At 51.3% G+C, this 18,324-nt stretch overlaps 1 long non-coding RNA gene across 1 annotated transcript; it reads left to right on the top strand.

Annotated features, from left to right (window-relative positions):
• Window positions 1-566: 566 nt before the first annotated feature.
• Window positions 567-16,126, top strand: LOC140627762 (uncharacterized). The gene is made up of 2 exons (XR_012026378.1): window positions 567-1,012; window positions 15,750-16,126. It is a non-coding gene; the product is annotated as an uncharacterized lncRNA (long non-coding RNA).
• Window positions 16,127-18,324: the final 2,198 nt, after the last annotated feature.

The raw sequence follows: 18,324 nt of genomic DNA on the forward strand, positions 1-18,324 counted from the left end.
CACTCAGGTGGCCTTGGCTACTGGCTTCCGCTTGGGTCTGGGCAATGAGATGTGGCAACCGGCAATCTGGCTGGCAGGGGGAGTCAAGAACTGGGGGAATTTACCCCCCCCCCCACCGCCCGGCTGGGCTGCAGTTTGGTGGGGGCAGCGTGTGCTCATCTGTTCTGCTAAGAGCCCCCCCACTCTTGCTCCTTCAACCCAGGGCCTGGGAGCAGCTTGCCACTGTCGCTCGTCCTAGGGCACTTCCCGATCCCTTGTGGTTTCTGCAGTCTGCCCACACCTCTGTAAATAGTCCCTTTGCTAAACTCTTTCCAATTAACCCTCTTGTTGAGCGTGCCATCCGTTCCTGCTGAGGCTCTGACTCACACAGACCGCAGGAGTGGTGGTGCCCTGGGCAGTCCCCAAGTCATCTCACCAATCACAGGCAAGACATCTTGAGTTCCCCGCCGGGTCAGCTCGAACATGCAAATGTTAGGTGCCGATTACGTGGGGGTTAGCTTTCCACAGCAACCCAGAGCCTGACTGTGGACCCCGCCCCCCACTGCCCTTGCATTTAGCACTGAACTGGATGATCTTTACGGGGCTCCCCCTTCCCAAGAGTCCAGATGAGCTCTTGGGAGGAACAGGACCCCCTCCTTTCCCCAACTTTGTTTGTTTTTTTGAGGTGGGAGGACATTGTAATTTGGGGGAATGCGATAGAACTGCCCAAAGTACATGAAAATTGGCCACATAAATTATGAAGCTGAAGTGCCGGTTTCAGCAGTGTGCTGGTAAATGCTTAGCAACTGGCTGTCCCAACCGCCCCCCCTTCCCCAAAGCCCTGATTTGTAGCATCTGCTGATTTCCATGATGTAAATACTCACCAAGGCCAGTCTCATGCAACGGCTCCGACCGTGGAGCTGGGAAGAGGTGTGCAGTAGCACACAATTAAATAGCATTTCTCCCACGCGGATACGACAGTAACCTCAGAAACGGAGGCAATCGTGAACTGTAGCGAAGTCATTAGGAAAGCGTGAGTTTTGAGTATTTATTACCTTTGTTTTCAATGTGGTTGATTCAATTTTATGTTTTTAATTATTTAAATTTAAATGAAGTTGACATTATTTTAATTTAATTTGTATTAATGGGTGTCTTTAACAATTGGCTGGCTAAACTCAGTGAACGCTTAGTGACGGGCTCTCACAAAACCAGCTCTATCTGGCTCCAGCGCGCCATGGAAGGGTTCTATTTGCTCTGTGGCAACGGAAAGAAAAATTAGTTTTCATCAAGATAGAAAACAAAAACAAAGAAAGGTTACGAGTATTTCAATTGCGCCACCTTGTGGCACGACCTAACACTGCCTCACCCCCCATTATGGGAACTCCCCCATTTTGGTCGTGTTGTATCTGTATCTCGGATGGCCAAGTGTCCCCGTTTGCCCGGGACAAGTCCTGGTGTATGCCCATTGCCCTGGTTTAGCTCGCAATCGCATCCCTTTCCGTTGTCCAAACTGTCCTGCGCTTCAACAACCGATGACTCAGTGGCCCTACCCACACCCCACTAGACTAGAACTTCCCTGAGGGTAGGGACTGTCTCGTTTTGCCACTGTATCCCCCTGGCCGCGCAGGCGTGCAGCCGCTATCTGTTGGATGAGCAGTGAAAGCCAAGGCTACAGAAGAAGCGTTCCTGCCTCGTTGGTTACGTTGATAACGACTGGGATTTGGAAATCTTTTCGTTGCGCAGAGATTTTTATTGTAATGTGGTTGGCCCTGTAATCTCTGACCCCGCTGTCCTCCGCGCATAAAAAGCCAGGCGGATAGACGTCAGAGCCTAGTCTCCCGGGGGCGTGCGGCAGCCAGAGGGTGTTGGTCTGGCCATCTGGTGCAGGAACAGTCGAGCCGTGTGGGAGCCCAGCTGGCACGGGAATCCTTGGCTGTCCCCGGCAAACAGCATGGGGAGGAGAGCTGTGGGATCAATAGTAATTTCCTTCAGAAGAACGGCGACATAGCGCTGTTGGCAGTGGCGTTGGGCTTTCCCTGGCACGGAGGTCTCTAAATGCACTTGGCCCTCTTAGCTAGGAACTGGACTTGCAGCGGAACACTGGACAGGGAAGGGAACAAGGACAGGACTTTCTTGGCCTGAGCCCAAGAGAGGTTGCCAGGTTGGCTGTAGAAGCAAGCTTTCTCTGTGCCTGCCTGTCATCGGCATAAGCCACGTAGACACTTTGAGGCACTGACAGAGTGGAAATCGTGGAAGCTGGAACATTCCCATGGGCCTGCCGGCACCTCTCGTGCAACATCCATCTACTCAGCACTTAGGGAGGGACTTCTGTGTGCCAGGAACAGTGCTCTGGACTCAGGGGGTAGAGGTGATCCCTGCTTCGCACCGTCTGGAGATGGAGGATTAGGTGTTATCTGACATTTCTGAAGCAGAGCCATTAGTACTGAAGAGTGGGAGTCCCAGGTGCTCTGGTAGTGGTTAGGAGTCTGGCAAGGATGGATCAGGCTGGGGCTGCCAATTGAAGCGTGAGCAGGAGTTTTGTTGGAGGGGGTAGTGGGTGCTGTAGTGTGCCACCCAGATCCCCCCCTTTAGGAGCGGGGGATGGCTGCCCACTCAAGGGTTGCCCTTAGCTCATGGGTGCTGAGCTGCCTTACTCAGGGTAACACCCCCCTCCCTGGGGGCCAACTTGTATTCAATGGCTGGTCTGTTGGGGGGCAGATGCAAGGGTTTACCCTCTTGCCTCAATCTGGGACATCTTTGAAAGGCCATCCTAGCTCCAGAACTTTCCATGGAGTTGGTTGAGCTTCTGTTGCAGCTGCATGGTAGTTCAACTTCTCTGCTCCGTCCTGCTGCCCTCACCTCCTCGCAGGAGCTGTTCCCTCCAGTCAAGCTGCTGTACACTGGTCTCTATCTCGGGGCCCATGTCCCAGGCAACCCAACAGACGCCAGGGAGGGAGGGAGGGGCGGTCCTTGTCAGGGAGAGAATCCGGGAGCTGATCACATGGGGGATGGGCAGGCAGGCAGGTGTTACCTGCGGGGACGCTGAAGAGTCTGCATTTCCTCCTGTGCCTGGGAACCAGGTCTGTGATATGGACCCAGTGATAGGCTGGGAGCAGAGAGGGGCCACTTCCTACCAGGAAGTTCAGAGGAGGGAGAAGGTGGCTACATCCAGTGTAAGGAAAACTGAGAAGGGGCCCAGTGGACACCGAAGGTATTGGGAAAGTCTGCAGTCCAGATAGTCTGAAGCCAAAGAAGAATCCTGGAAAGCAGATTCTTGGTCCATCATTTGTGATGATCAGCGAGGATTCAGGGCGTAAAGGTCTCATGTTGCTGTGGTTCTGACCGAGGCATGGCCTAGGAGTGGTACTTTTAGCTCTGCCTGGTCAGACTTCTGGCTCTCTCTCTCTCTCTCTCTTTCTTTTTAAGATTTTATTTATTTTTTTGAGAGAGAGCAGAGTGAGAGCGAGAGAAAGAGAGAGCCCGAGCAGGGGGGGAGGGGCAGAGGGAGAGGGAGAAGCAGGGTTCCCACTCAGCGGGAAGCCCAATGCGGGGCTCTATTCCCGGACCCTGAGACCGTGACCTGAGCCAAAGGCAGACACTTAACAGTCTGAGCCACCCAGATGCCCCAGACTTTTGGCACTTCTTTAATAGAATTTATAGGTTCCTGCACTGGGCCACATGTCCCCCTCCCAGCCTCCTAACTTCTTGACGTTGCTGCTGTGCCCAGTTTGAGCTGGACAAGTGAGGAAAAGCAGAGCTGTGCCACCAGGTAGGCATGGGATCAGATCCCTCACACTGTTGTGGTAGCAGAACTAAGGGCAGAGTCAGTCCTTAACCCCGTGGAGTCTGTAAGATGGGGCTCTTGAGGTAATGCACATAGACGCTTAGCACAGGGCCCGGCCCCATAGGAAGCACTGGGTAGATGGCTTCATTTTCAAGCCATTTTTGCTTCATTGGCTCTAATGTGCGCTTCTCCATCAGAAATGCTTGACGAGTATCCATTTGGTGTGTGTGTGGCAGAGGGCAGGGGGCCGGCAGTGGTGGTGGTCGTGCTGGGGGCAGGATACATAGACAAAGGGACCCTTCGCTCGAGTTCTTGAGCGATTCAGCCTCTCCTAAAGTTATCCCACGCGTGCGGCAACCTAACCCAGGAAGCGAGCTTGTCTTCATTGCCCCCATTTGCCAGAGGGGACAGCTGAGGTGTGGAGCAAAATTGACTTGGCCAGGTGACCAGGGGCAGCTGTAATTTCTGGAAGCTTCCCCTGGCTGCTCCTGCAGCTGGTTCTCCTGGTCTCCCCAAGAGATGTGGAAGAAGACTGCAGCTTTGGGGTGTGGGCTGGGCTGCCTCCTGGAGCCCTGAGCGGCCCAGGGACTGCTTCTGTTTGTCCCTAGACTCGCCAGAAGGGCACCTCCTTCCTCCCCACTGATGTCAGCCGATGACGTCTGGGCCCCATTCAGGCCATGCTGTCATTTGTCCCATGCTCATTCAGCTGATTAAAAGTCATCAATTGTTTTTTAAGCCACCAGCAGGCGAGCCACCAGGCGCCATTTGTTATTGCTTGGCCATGCTGTGAGATGCTGTTTAAACTCACTGAGCAAAGCTTTCGGAAAGCAGAGGCCAAAAGCGTTTTTTTTGGAAGAAAGAAAATAGGAGAGAAATGAGCGGGCCTACGTCTCTGCCGGAAGGAACGATCAGGACTGGCAGCCGAGGGGCTGGGTGCCCCTGTTAGCAACTCCCATGTGGTTCTTTACAAGGCCTTGCTCTGGGGACCTGAGCCCCGGGGAGCCCCCTTCATCTCCCTCCCTGGCCATGTGATCACCGCCAAGGCCAATAAAGGGTTCGCATGGGGACTTTTTACCTAGTCTCCCCAACTCTGAGTTTTGCCCTTGCTATTTGGCAGGTTTTATGTCCCTCAACCACCACTCCACGCCACCCTTGCTCAAACGCCTTCAGTGGCTGCCCATGGCTCAGGAGATGAGGAAGGAAGCTGTGGCCTGGCATCGAGGGCTTGCATCCTCTGTGAGGTGACCCGGGGCCCCTTCTGATCTTCTCGGCTAAGCTGCACCTTTAGGTCGCCCTTAGACATGTCCCTTGTTTCATTGCCTTTGTTCATGTTGCTTCTACAGGAGATAATGCACCACTTCCCCACCCCTCCTTGCTCGGCACCGAGGATCTTTCAAGGCTTCTTTTGGGTGGCCATCTCAGTCCTGGTGTCTTTACTAAGGCCACAAGTCCACGTCCTCTCCTCCCCGTCCCCTTCAACCACATGGGCAGCAGATGCTACTAATGCCTCACCCACACCCCCTTGTATTCCTTGTTTCTGTGCATGCAGCTGCCAACACCTGCGTCCCCATGCCCGGGGGCTGTCTCTGGCCACCCAACAGGCTAGAAGTGCCAGGGGACTAATTCTCCCTGGGAGCAGCCCTCAACTGATGACTGCTGGAAGCTGGTGGATGAACACCCTGGCTCCCTCACCCTATGGTAGAACATTCTGGAATTATTGTTCTGTGCAGGCTCTCAGAAGTTCCCCAGCTGGACTGAGTCTCATTAGCCCACAGCGGTCAGCTGCTTATTGGCTGCCTTCCCTTCCCTGCCCCCTCCCAGATAAACCACCTACACTTACATCCTTGTCCCAGCGACAGCTTCTGGGGGAAGCCCACCTTACAGGACAATGCTGCTTTGTTTGTTCTGGTCCTTTGTCCTGGTTTGGTCTATCCTGGTCCTGCTGAACCAGCCTTAGACCCCCTGCAGATCCCAACATGGTGCCTGGCCCACAGTAGTATCCCATAGTAGGTAACCATCTGTATTAGAAAGTCCTCTAAATGAAGTAAACAGACCTCATTTTTCTATGGATTTTTCTCTCTGCCTGCACAGACCGGGGCATTCCCGCCTCTGGGCTTTGACTCTGCTGCCCGCTCCCACCCCCCTAACCTGGCCATCGTCTCCTTCTGTGGAAATCTTCTACTTTAGCCAAGATTCCCTCTAACTGTCCCCCGAGCTTCAAGTTGGCCTACCCTGAAAGCTTCCTTCTGTGGATTGCTATTGAATTTTAATAGTGCCACTCAGCTTTGCCCTTGCCCCTTACTTTGTCCCATGTGTTAATTTTCTCTCTCCTTTGAGCTCTCTCATTCTCAAGGGAAAGGCCCACAGATCCCAAGGGCTCCCTGAGTTCTTCATCCCTTCTCCGTCTGGGAGTTTTCAGAAGGTCTGACCCCACGTGAGTCAGGGGAAGTTCAGTGTCATTGGCAGAAACATCTGTTTTTCCAGCCAGAGCTCAGAATTTTCCTGTGTAAGAAACTTGTAAGTAAACTCAAGGCCAAGGCCAAGCTTGTTGTTGCCGGGGCCATGGGGGGTGGGGTGCACAGAGAAAGGGAAGGAGGAAGGGGTTGAGTGACCCAGCGGCCATGACCGGCCTTGGTTGCATCAGCTCTGCAGCCCATTTCTTGGACTTGAGAGAGATGCCGTGAATCCTCTGGTGGGGGTGGGGTGCTGGGGTGTCTCTTACCCGGCTGAACGCAGCTCCCCTTTGGCAGTCCTGCCAGAGCTGGGCCTATCAGGCAACATAGGAAGCCAACAAACAGGGGAGAAGGCCTCACATGGGCAGTGATTCCACACTGCTCCCCCAAGGGCCACCCTCCTCATTTCCAACCCTCCCTATGAGATGGAGGACATGGATCTTGTTCAGGTGCCAAGGACCTTGGCGTTTTATCTTTAGGCCAAGGTCAAAGGGGCACAGTCAAACTCTCTGGGCCTGGAGTTGCCCCGAGCAGCTGGAAGGGGCATTCTTTCCCGTAGAGATGGGGTTTTCACGTCCACCTTGCTCCCAACAGAAGCTAGGCTGGCCTCAAGCTACACCGTGGCAAAACCAACTCTGTGCGGGAGGCTGTCTCACATTTACGCCGGTTTTTCCAGACCACAAACTGGGACGTGGGGACGGATGAATACGGGGGGGCGGGGGGTTTATTACCAGACCACAGGATGGGCTATCTGAGGCGGGCGGTGTGTCCTTGTCGTGGGCGCTAGGCCCCTCGGATAAGGGCCCCGGGGTGTCCCTCAGGCTCCGGGCATGTGTTTCCCTGCAGCGGCCTGGACTCCGAGAGGCCTGCAGGACAGGAAAGGCCTTGCTTCCTTAGTGTGGAGCTGCTGTTACCCTGGAAACGGCCCCTCTGGCCTACAGGGCCTAATAACATTCCTCAAAGTTTTCAGGGGTTGTGAGTTTTGGAATGATTACATAAATGTAGCTTTGTGGGGGCAGAGCTCTGCGGGGGTAATACCCTGCCTCTGGAGCTGGGCCCGTGAAGAAAAAACGCAGCCAAACAAAGGAGAAAATGCAAGCCCTCCATTTAGAAAGACTCCGGCGTTGCAGAACTGCAGGATGGGGGAACTTTCTGGCATCTTCGATGACAGCGGCCCTAGCAGAGCGGCCGGCGGCGGGGCTGGGGTGGGGTGGGCTGGTGGTGGTGGGACAGATTCAGGTATTCTAGAATGCCCTTGGCCACATACGAGGAGGGCTCTTCATGCTCCAAAAGTTTGCTGCCTGGGTGGCTGCAGCTCTGTGGTTGTGTAGAAAAGCAGAAGTTGTCACGTTGGAGAAATATTCAGGGATGAACTGACCACATGAAGTTTGTCCCTACCCGGACATGGCTCGTTGGCTGACGAGCTGCGCGGCCTCCCTGCCTCCGGACCTCAAGACGGGCACAGGGCAGGGCAACTGCAGAGTGAAGCTGGGAGCTGCCGGATTTCCTCACGTCTGCGGAACTGATGAGGGCCTGGCCGAGTTAGCCGCGGTCTCCTGCCTGAGAGGCGGCCCCTGAGCAGGAGGCATGATGGGAGTTTCTAAAACAGGGCCCTTTGAAGAACAAAGAGTCAGGAGGGACCCTTGGGATAACTGATGAAGGCCTTGAATCTTTTTGCTAAAATGACCCTCTTGAAGATGGTGTGTGGAAGTCAAGGGTGAATAGGAGGCCGTTGGGCCTCTAGACTGGTTTTGGTGGGGGGGAGGGGCGGGGGGAGGGGGAAGCTTTGAACTTCCAACCAAACTTGTTAGCACTTTGTTGCTGCTGAGAATTGGTGCACAGTTGCGTTTGGAAGCTCCGTGTTGTTCCAGATAAAACAACTTACTTTTATGATTCGAGGGTCATTTTCGAGATCAAGTGCCAGTTCAAAAATTTTTTTCTCACTATTTACTCCGGAACGTTCATCTCTATTTGAAGTGGTTTCACTCTGAGTGGACTTTCCCTGGGTTGGCTGACCTGAGGTGGCAAGGTCTCTGGCATTTCTGGGAGCTGAGGGGCCCCGGGGGCTTTGTTTTTCCAGAAGGCTCTGGAGGGGTGATGGAGGGCTGTGGGCTGCCTCTGCCCCGACCCAGGATGAGGGGAGACTTTTAGGGTCTGATGCTCAGAAACAGGGTGTGGAAGCCCAGTCAACTGCCTGGCTCAACTTACTTGGCATCACCAGCAAGGTATCAGAAAGGCTCCTCAAATGTCGCCTGATATGCCCCGCTCACCAGTGCCTCCTCTTCTCATCCCCCCACCTGTCATCTCAGTAAGCAGCTACCCCTTCCTCCCAAACCCTGGGAGTCCCCTGTCTCCTCTTTCTTTTCCTGCTCCGCGTCTGCTTGCTTAGTAAACCTTTTTGGCCTTCCCGTCAAAACACCCCCAGACTGTTTTCATGGGTGGCTGCCAACAGGCTGGGCCCCGCCCTGATTCTCTGCTGTGACTCCTTGCTGTGTCACCCCTGCCCCCTGCAGTCAAGTTTCAGTGACAAAGCCAGCATGCCCCTGTCAGGTCACATCACTCTGCTGCTCAAAGCTGTCCAAAGTTTCCCAGCTCACTCAGAGTGAAAGCAACACTAATGGCAACTCTATTGTCCCTTAGTGGTGTCAACCTGCTTGACCCCCCTCCTCTCACTCTTCTTGGATTCCTCTGCTCCCACCACACATCCCAGAGCGGTAGGCCCAGCCAGGTCTGCTCTGGCCTCAGGGCCCTTGCACTTCCTTTTCCCTCTGCCCGGAATGCTCTCCCCACCCCAGTTAATACAAGCTGACCTCTCCCTCCCTTCAGGTCTTTATGCAGACGTCAGCTTCAGAGTGAGAGTTTCCTCTCCACAAAGGCCCCATGCAGACCCTATTCCTCCCTCCCTGTTTCTTGTACCCCATGGCACTGCTACCCTGGGACCCACCATATAGTTGACTTGGTTATCTTATTTCTGGCCTTTCTTACTAGATAGAATGACAGCCTCTGCGAGGGCAGAGATTTAAAAAAATATCTGTGTTGTTTCTCATGGTATTTTTAGCTTCTAGTTCAGTGCCTGGCACATGGTGGGCTGCCCGTGTTTGTCGGATACATGGATGTGTGGGACTGGGGGCAAATGCGGGGCTCAGGCCTGGGTAATAAAGCAGGGTGAGAGAGGAGGGGGGAAGAAGAAGGGTTCTCTCCCTACGCCCTGGTCCCTGACCCCGTCCCCTCCTGCGCCTGTTCTGCCTCTGCCCAAAGCCCTGTCTTGCCCTGGCTGCCCAGGAAGTCCTGTGAACAGTGGTGTCAGGAAGGCCACCTCCCTCCCCGCCAGGGCTGGAGGGCCCCTGAGCAGAGCAGAGCAGAGCAGAGCAGAGCAGAGCAGAGCAGAGGCCTTCTCGGGGTTTCAGGAAATAACCGGGGGAACTTTGGCTAGCACCCAGCTGCGGGGGGGTTGGGGGGGCGGTGATGACAACAGCATTTTGCTATTGCTGCTGAGGCGATTTTGCTTCTGCACCCTGGCAGGTAAGGCTAGAAGTAAGTGGACCCTTTTATATCCACCGCAGGCCCTAGGCTAGGTGCTCTGGCCCTCACAGGTGGTTCTGCTGGGCTTTCATTGAGTGAAAGGGAAAAAGACACAGCAGCAGGTGTCTAACCCTGGCCAATACTAGTGAAAGCAGGATGGGCGGTGAGACCTCAGGGAGTTCCTAGAACGTGCTTCCCATCTCCCAGAGCCCTCCCCACTGCCCTGCAAGTTTCTTCTTTCAGAGAGCCTTCTTGCCTCAGAAGTGGGTGGAGGAGGAAAGTTGCCTCACTGCCAGCCTGGTCCACAGACCTGGCCCTGCTCTCCAGTCATGGGGGAGCCTTAAAAAAAGAAATGCCCCTGCCTGGGCCTCACCTCACTCAAATTAACTCCTAGTCTCTGAGGAAGGGACCCAGGCAGCTGCCTTTAAAAAAGCCCCCAGGTGATCCTGCTGTGCAAGCGCATCTGAGGCTCATCTGAGGCTGGCAGTGGAACCGGTGGAAGAGTTGGACACATGTGTCCTTGGAACTTGACCTACTGACCTTTGCATTGGACTCCCTCCCCTTGGCCTGTTCACATCTTGCCAGCTTTCCAGACTCAACCTCCAGCTCTTTCATTTGCAAAAAGCCTCTGGACTCGGGGTCGATCTCACTGAGCACTTGCTCATCTGCTTGTGGTTTCTCTGTTGCTGTGTCTGTCTCTCTGTCTCTCTGACTCTGTCTCTCTCTTTCTCACCCATGCACACGCAGCATCTTGGTTTTGAAAGTGGGTGTTTGGTAATTAATCACTCTTTCCTGCGCCTGATCTGACCTTGCATTGTTATTTATCTTCCCTGGTATTTACTGCCTGCTGCCTGGACTGGAACCCGGGTTATAGACTTATAGACTCGGCTCAACGCAACAAAGACTTTCCGACAGCAAGCCCCCCCCCCCCCCCCCGCCCCCGCCCCGCCCTGCTTTGGAATGAAAGGGGTTGAGAGGGTGAGAGGGGAGGAAGACATTCCTGGTCTTCCCAGGTCGGCTGGGCTGGAGGAGGACAGAGCTGCCTGTAGATCATTTGAATGCCAGGCAGGCAGCAATAAGAGTTCTCTGAAGGGGAGCCGGTCAGGAAGGAAGTCATGCATTTGAGACCTGTCGCTGGCCCTCCAGGTTTGGGAAGGGAGGGGCCCAGTTGCATTTGGGAAGCACAGGGGCTCCTCAGGTGTTTCCAGGCTCCTAGTACAGGGTAGGCCTGCATGAAACAGGAGTTGCTTGGTTGAAGACAGCCCAGGAGGCGGTCATAGAACTTCTGGGGGCCAACATGCAGCCAGAGACTGTGAAGGGTACCTAGGAATGACCTCCTTTCTTCTACAGACGAGTGCACCAGGGCCGGGGAGGGGGGGTGGTGAGCTCTGGAAGGCCACCTGGTGAGGTCCTGATACAGCTGCCCCCTCTCCTGTTGGGACCTCTGGCTTCTTCCTGGAAGGCAGGATTATTAAACTGATAGACGCCAGGGAGTCCGTGAACTTGGATGGGGAAAAAAATGGCTTCTTTCTTTCCAGTAACTTCTAACTATTATTTCCTTTAATGGATGTAAGCAAGAAACCACAGGGATACTGGCAATGGCCGTAACTTTGTCGCCAACAGAAATCACCGAGATCTTCATGTCACATTGCAATGATTGCAGATAGTTCCCAATATCATTTACAGTCATCATTAGTTTGAAATAATTGCAGTGAGCTTACCTTGTTATTGAATGCATTAAATGAGCACCCATATGACTACGTCGCCAAACATTTTGATGTTTATTTCAATATAATTGGTTTGCTTTGCAATTCTGTGGTATTTCATTATATGCTTTATTTATTTATTTATTTATTTATTTATTTATTTATTTATAAGCAGGGAGGGGCAGAGGGAGAGGGAGAGAGATAATCTTAAGCAGGCTCCACACTCAGCGTGGAGCCTGACGCAGGGCTCAATCTCACAACCCTGAGAATGTGACCTGATCGTTTAACCAACTGAGCCACCCAAGTACCCCTCATTATATGCATTTAAAGCGTTATTCTGAGAACGGGTCCATAGGCTTCATCAGCCTATGGATGCCAAAGGCGTCCATGGCACCAAAAAGATTAAGAGCCCGTCTTAGGGACTGCTCTCCATGAGACACACAAGACATCTCCTGCTGTGGACTCAGTTTGATGGGAGGGTCAGTGCTTGGCCTTGCTGACAGCAGGGCTAGGGTCCCTTCTCAGTTGTTACTTAAGTTCTCTGATTTTCAGTTTCTTTGTCCATGAAACAGGGATAATAATTGTCCCCACGTTTTAGGGCTGTTCTGAGGTGAGAACACTTGTATGATGTTGGCTGTGTCTTGGCCCAGGGTCTGCATTTGATGCATGCTAGTGGTAGTGGTCAGATCTCAGTGTGCCCTCAGGGTCTTGGGTTGGCCAGAACCTTTTTTTTATCTTGGCCAATTTGAGAAGAAGATTCAAAAAAAAAAAAAACTTTTGCTTATTTGTCATTTTTTTTTCCCAAACCTCAGTTCCCAGGTATCAGAAATTATTGCCTGAGGCTAAAAGGCCTAATATATATATGTATGTGTGTGTGTGTGTATAAACTCAAAGCTTAACTTCTATATCACAAAGCACGCTAACCTTAAGTGTGCAACTCAATATATTTTTTACATATGCATAGATAGGTGTAATCATCACCCAGATCAAGATATAAAACATTCCCAGCATTTCGGAAGGTTCCTGTTTGCCCATTCTCAGTCAACACTGCCCTACATCTTTAACTTCTATCCTGAGTTCTATCACCATCGATGAGTTTTACCTGTTCTGAAACTTTACGTGCATTGAACCAGAACGGAGGTACTCTTCCACGCCTGGCTTTTTGCCTTCTGAACGTCTGTGAGGTCTGTCTGTGTTGTGGCATGGATCGGTAGCTCTATTTTTTCCCACTGCTAGGTAGGATTCCATTGTGAAAATACACCACAACTTACTTATCCATTCTCCTGTGGATAGCAATTTAGGTTGTTTCCAGTTTGGGGCTCTTTTGAATAAAGTTGCCACAAATGTTCGTATGTGTGTCTTTGTGTGGGCATACGAACTCATTTCTCCTGGGTATTTCTAGGAGTGGAATTCCTGGCTCGGAATATTTGCGTGTGCTTACTTTTAGCTCCAATTTACTTTCTGAGAGATGTATTCTATAAGAATTGGGCTTAGGTAGTGTAGTAGGTGGGACAGCTGCCCTGTGAACAGAGGTTTCCCCACACTTGTCTTCCCACCCAACAGTTTTCCAGACACAAGGCAGCAAGAATTTCAGTACTAAAGTTTTATTTATTTAAAAAAGTTTTTTTTTGCAGTACCAAAGTTTTTAAAAGGGTTGACATTACTGTTATTGACAACCAGGGTGTGTTTGCCAAGCGTGGCTCCCTAGTTTAGTCTGAGGAAGGGGCTGAGGTACAGAAGTGGATGAGGGGGAATCAGAAGATAGATAAACACAGGAAAGAACTTACCAAGGGAGTTCAGAAGCCAGGGGTGGGCTGCTGATGTGCTCTTGGGGTAGATTAGATTGAGCCCAAGTGACCTGCTGTCTCCAGTCTCCAGAGGAGAGAGAGGCTCCTGCTCTCTGCTCCCTCCTCAGGCAACCCTGCTGGCCAGCAAATCCCTCAAGTGACCACCTAGGGCTGATCAACCTGGCCTCCGTCTCCTCTTATGCATTTTTAATTAAGCAGGTGGCATGTCACAGCTCAGTCGCCTTTTACTACCAGGCTCCTGTCTCTCGGTCTTAACAAAATAGCTTCTTCACAGGAGGGAGATTTTCTGTAAACCCCATCTCTGGGGCCTCCAATTAAGTCACAGCTTTGCACCGAGCACCCTCCTAATCATGGTGAACCCCAGGTGGTTCATGTCAGGCAGGTTTTTTTCTAACACTGTGGATCTCAAAGTGTGGTTCCTGGACCAGCAGCAGGGAACCTGTTAGAAATGCCAATTCCTGGGCCCTGCCCCAGACCTCGGAGTCAGAAGCTCCTGGGATGGGTCCCCGGAATGCCTGTTTTAAACAAACCTTCTGGGAGATTGTGCTGACCCCTGAGGTTTGAGAACCACTGGTCCACCCGGTTTATAACCTTAGCTGCATGCTGGAATCACCTGGAGATTTAAGAATATGCTTTCTGGTCTACCTCTAGGGATGCTGATGTAATTGGTCTGGGATGTAGTCTGGGTTTATGCATTTTTAAGCTTCCCCGGGTGATTCCAACCTGCCGCCAACATGGAAAACCTTGCATCTAGGAGAAAGTTCTTTTGTTCTATTATCTCCCTCTGCTTCCTGGGGCCCTGGCTTAATGCCTTGAAGATTCTGCTGTGTTTGGGCTGGGGCCAGCTCCTACCTGCACACAGAGCAGATTGTGTGAATCTACTTTGGGTTTTGCCTTCAGTGAAGTCACATTGGCGGCTTGAAATCATGTATGGTCAGAGCGTTTACACCACAGAAATGGGCAAATGCTTCATACAGATCGAGGCTATCAGGCCCAGAGAACCTTTGTTGATTGTTAGCAGCTTACTGTTGGGCAGGTACCCTGCTTGGGGCACCCAGCCCTGGCTCTGGATGGGGAAGGAAGGTCAGGGCTCTGGTTGAGAAGACTCACTTGCCCAGGCCAGAGGGCCCAATGCAAATGATAGAAGTCATGGTGGGGGGTGTCGGTGGTGGTGCAATCTAGAATCTTTATTACCCCTCAGGGTCAAACTATGGGTAAAACATGGTGACGGGGCTAGCTACAGAATTTGGGGGATGCAGGGCAAAATGAAAACTCAGAACTTTTTGTTCAAAAAGCAAGAAAAAAGTCTCATTAAAAAGGTACTAAAATATTGGGGCGCCTGGCTGGTTCAGTTGGAAGAGCACAGGACTCTTGATCTTGGGGTTGTGAGTTCGAGCCCCATGTTGGGTATAGAGATTACTTAAAAATAAAATCCTTTTTTTTTTTTTTTTTTGTAAAAAACGGTCCTAAAATATAAAACTTTCCTCTTTCTTCTGCAGTCATGTTGTTTGCTACTCAATATCCTGTTGCCTTGGGTACAGGGATGCTCCTGGGGTGTGGGTAGACCCTCAGAAATGCCTAGGGGGCCCACTTCAGGATTCTGCACTCTAGGGATACCAGCTGCCAGGTTCCCAGCCAGACCTAGGTGCTGGGACCTTGTTGCAGGCAAGGGAAGCCAGTGTCCCCTTCCCACGGGAATACTAAAGGGATTTCCACCTTCCTGCCAGGATACACTAGGCACCTGGGTGACGGTGGGTGAAGGGCTTGCCCTGGCCTAGTTGGCCTGCGGGATGTCCTGTGTTGCTCTCAGCCTGGGAACGCCCATCTCACCCTGACCCTCCCACAGAGGGTGTCAAGTAGCAGTGGCCTGGTGGTGGGCACGAGGTCGGACTGTGTGTGAGCTGAGGCTCCAAGCCCTCAACTCATGCTCTGGTTCTGTTAGACTTCACTTAACACAACTCGAATCTAAAGACAGAGTTATTGGGACTTTTAAGATGGCTGCCAAGAGCATGATAGCCCGAACACCAGAACCTTCTGAGCCTGGGGCCCCAAGTGACCACACTGGCCGCATGCCCTCGGAGCCTGTTCTGTGTGGTGATATGACCAATGTTCGACAGGTTGAATTTTGCAATGCAAGCCTTGCTCCTCAAGGGGTTGCCTATTCTTCCTTAGGTCTGTCCTCCAACAAGAGTGCCAACCCCGCCAGCTGGACACCCATCATGGGCGACAAGGGGTCCAAGAGCACAGATGCAACTCCCGCCTAGACAAGAAGAGGACACGATGTAGCCACTATTGATTTTCCTATAGACAGTGAACTTTTCATTAAAACAATCACATAAATGATTTAAGTAACCCCCACCTAGCAGTCTCTGGTAGTGCATCCCCGAGAGGGACAGCATCAAGCAAGGCCTTGCAAAAGGACTCAGAGCTTGTGGAACATGACTTGAGGGGGTTGGGGTCACTACCTAACTTAATAAATCCTTTTTTTTCCCTCTAGGGCACTGGAATCACACATGGTCCTGTCCCTTCTGTCTCTGCAACTGCTTTCACTACAGCCTGGGCAACAGGAGCCACTATATTTAAAATGAGGCCATCTTGAGGCTGCCTGGGTGGCTCAGTCAGTGAAGTGTCTGCCTTCCGCTCAGGTTATGATCCTGGGGCCCTGGGATCAAGCCCAGCATCATCATCATCATCATCATCATCATCATCATCGGCATCGGCATCATCAACATCATCTGCATCATTGGCATCGGGCTCCCTGCTCAGTGGGGAGTCTGCTTCTCCCCTCCCTCTGCCCTTCCCCCCTGGGCTCATGTGCTCTCTCAAATAAATAAATACAATCTTTAAAAAATTAAATAAAATGAGACCATCTCATACCCTTGTCACCCTTGTTTTAAAGGGCAACAGCTGCACTCTGCTTGCTGCAGTCTCCACTCCCTTTTTTCTCCTTTGGTCAGAAGGGGTGGGGGGAGGGTAGGGTAAGGGACCATTGGCAAAATGCTACCCTTCTCCAAAACGTTGCAAGCTCACCCCCCATGAAAGCCGCTGTCCAGACAGCAGAAGGATTTCCTTAGGAACTATGCTCTTAACTTCCCTCAGTGACACACTCCTCACTGTTGTGCCAGCTTGGAGAGAAAAGTGATTTTTGCATCGAGTAGCTGATTATTGTCATGAAGTAGCCAACGCTCTTAAAACAGCTTAAGACCTGCTTTGGGCCTTTGGGATTTTTAAAGGGATTTTTACCACTTGTCCTTTAAACATTTAAAATGGCAGTATCTTTGAATGAAACAGGATGCTTTGCCTTTTTTTTTTTTTAAGCAAGAGGTTATGCAGTGATTCCCTGTGCCTGCGTGCTTCCTTTTTTTTTTTTTTTTTTTTGGAGATCCTGGTGTGAAAAAAAAAAAGGCATTTACTTCTGCTGAGGAGGAGGAGGAGGAGGACAAGGAGGAGGGTGGGGGCCTGACTATTGACAGCAGAGAGGCTAGCCATCTCTGCCTTTTGTCTGTAAGCTGTCTTGGGTGGAGGGCTACTGCACGTGAGGTTAATTGCCCAGTCGTAACTCTGGTCGTTAAAATTCAAGAGGTGTGCGCTGTAAGACACTTGAGGTAGATGAACTGTCCTGTAACTTTTTATATATGGCACCCCCCCCCCCATTTGGGTTCCCACACCGCCGTTGGCTTAAGCCAATTAGAAAAAAAGAGAGAGAGAGAAAAAACTGCCGCCTTTCCTCTGCCACTCTGGGAAGCTCCAGAGAGGTCCAGTCCACTCTCCTGTGAACTCGTGTTTCCAACCACAAAGGGTTTGTGTTTCCAGTTAAAAAATAAGTCTGCCCAGAGCCTAAAATTAACATAACACTGGGTGTCAACTATACCTCAATAAAATATAAATAAATCCTCCTCCTTTCTTTATATTCGAGGGTCTGATTTAAATTAAGATCTATTTTTTATTGTCAGTTTTTTTCTCTTTTTCCCAGTGCCTTTCTTTTCTTTTTAAAGTGATCTCGACATCCAATGTGGGGCTCGAACTCACAGCCCTGAGATCAAGAGTCACAGGCTCCACTGACTAAGCCTGCCAGATGCCCCTCCCAGTGCCTTTCATGCTCCTTCTTGAAGGGCGGTTCTTTTTGAAAATTGTCTTTTTTTGGTTCAGTAATTCACAGTGGTTGGGCATGAGGACTTTTCTCCAACTAAATATAAAATAAAAGCTCCCCATTCACACACACACACACAAAAAGACCCAGAAGATTGTCCCTTCTGGTCAAGATTCTTTGAACTGGTCAGCAAATGGCCTCCTCCTTATTGGCTTTGTCACCTGGAGTCCTCCATTTCTGCCATGTTGCCATCTTGTGAATGTTCGAGATCAAAATGGTGAATGATGGAACCTAATCTGCCAGGGCCACAGAGGCACAGCCTTGGAGATGGTCTCCCTTCTGTGGGGAAGCTCTAATTTCACTGGCTGTGTTCCTTCCTTCATTCAGAGCTACAGTCCACACGGATCAGATTCTTTTCATTGAGAAAGAAGCCAGCAGAGCCTGTGGGTGAAGTAGGAAGGAAGCCAATTAACAGGCTAATGTTGGATCAGAATAGGGAGTCTGCTTTTATTAGAGCAAACTGGCACCTCGAATCCTTCCCTCACCTCCATGCTGTCTCCCTACTTTCCCTGCCATACATTGGATAAGATTTGTTAGCGGAGGTGGGCTGGATTGGTTTGAGCCAACTTGCGAGAGCCAATTGTACACATCCCTTCCCAATTCTGAGTTTTCAGAGGTCTAGGCAGTACATTTCCTACCCGCCTCCCCCTTGCCCATCTCACCCTTTGGAACTCAACTTTTTAACCATTCCATACCCCTGTGGGTAAGCTGTTTCATCTTGACCAATGTGGCAGCGTAGTGGTTGAAGGCCAAGGTAGATAAGTCAGACGAATCTTGGCTTACGGTTTGACTTTGTGCCGATTACTCAACCCCTTTAAAACTGGGATTGACCATCTGTAAATGAGAATGACAAGCCAGCCCCCCAAGCAGAGTGCCACTGCGGGGATCACATGAGAAAAGACAGTGCTTGGAATTTAATAAA

This window comes from Canis lupus, chromosome X (genome assembly GCF_048164855.1).
Source record: "Canis lupus baileyi chromosome X, mCanLup2.hap1, whole genome shotgun sequence".
Classification (NCBI taxonomy): Eukaryota; Metazoa; Chordata; class Mammalia; order Carnivora; family Canidae; genus Canis; species Canis lupus.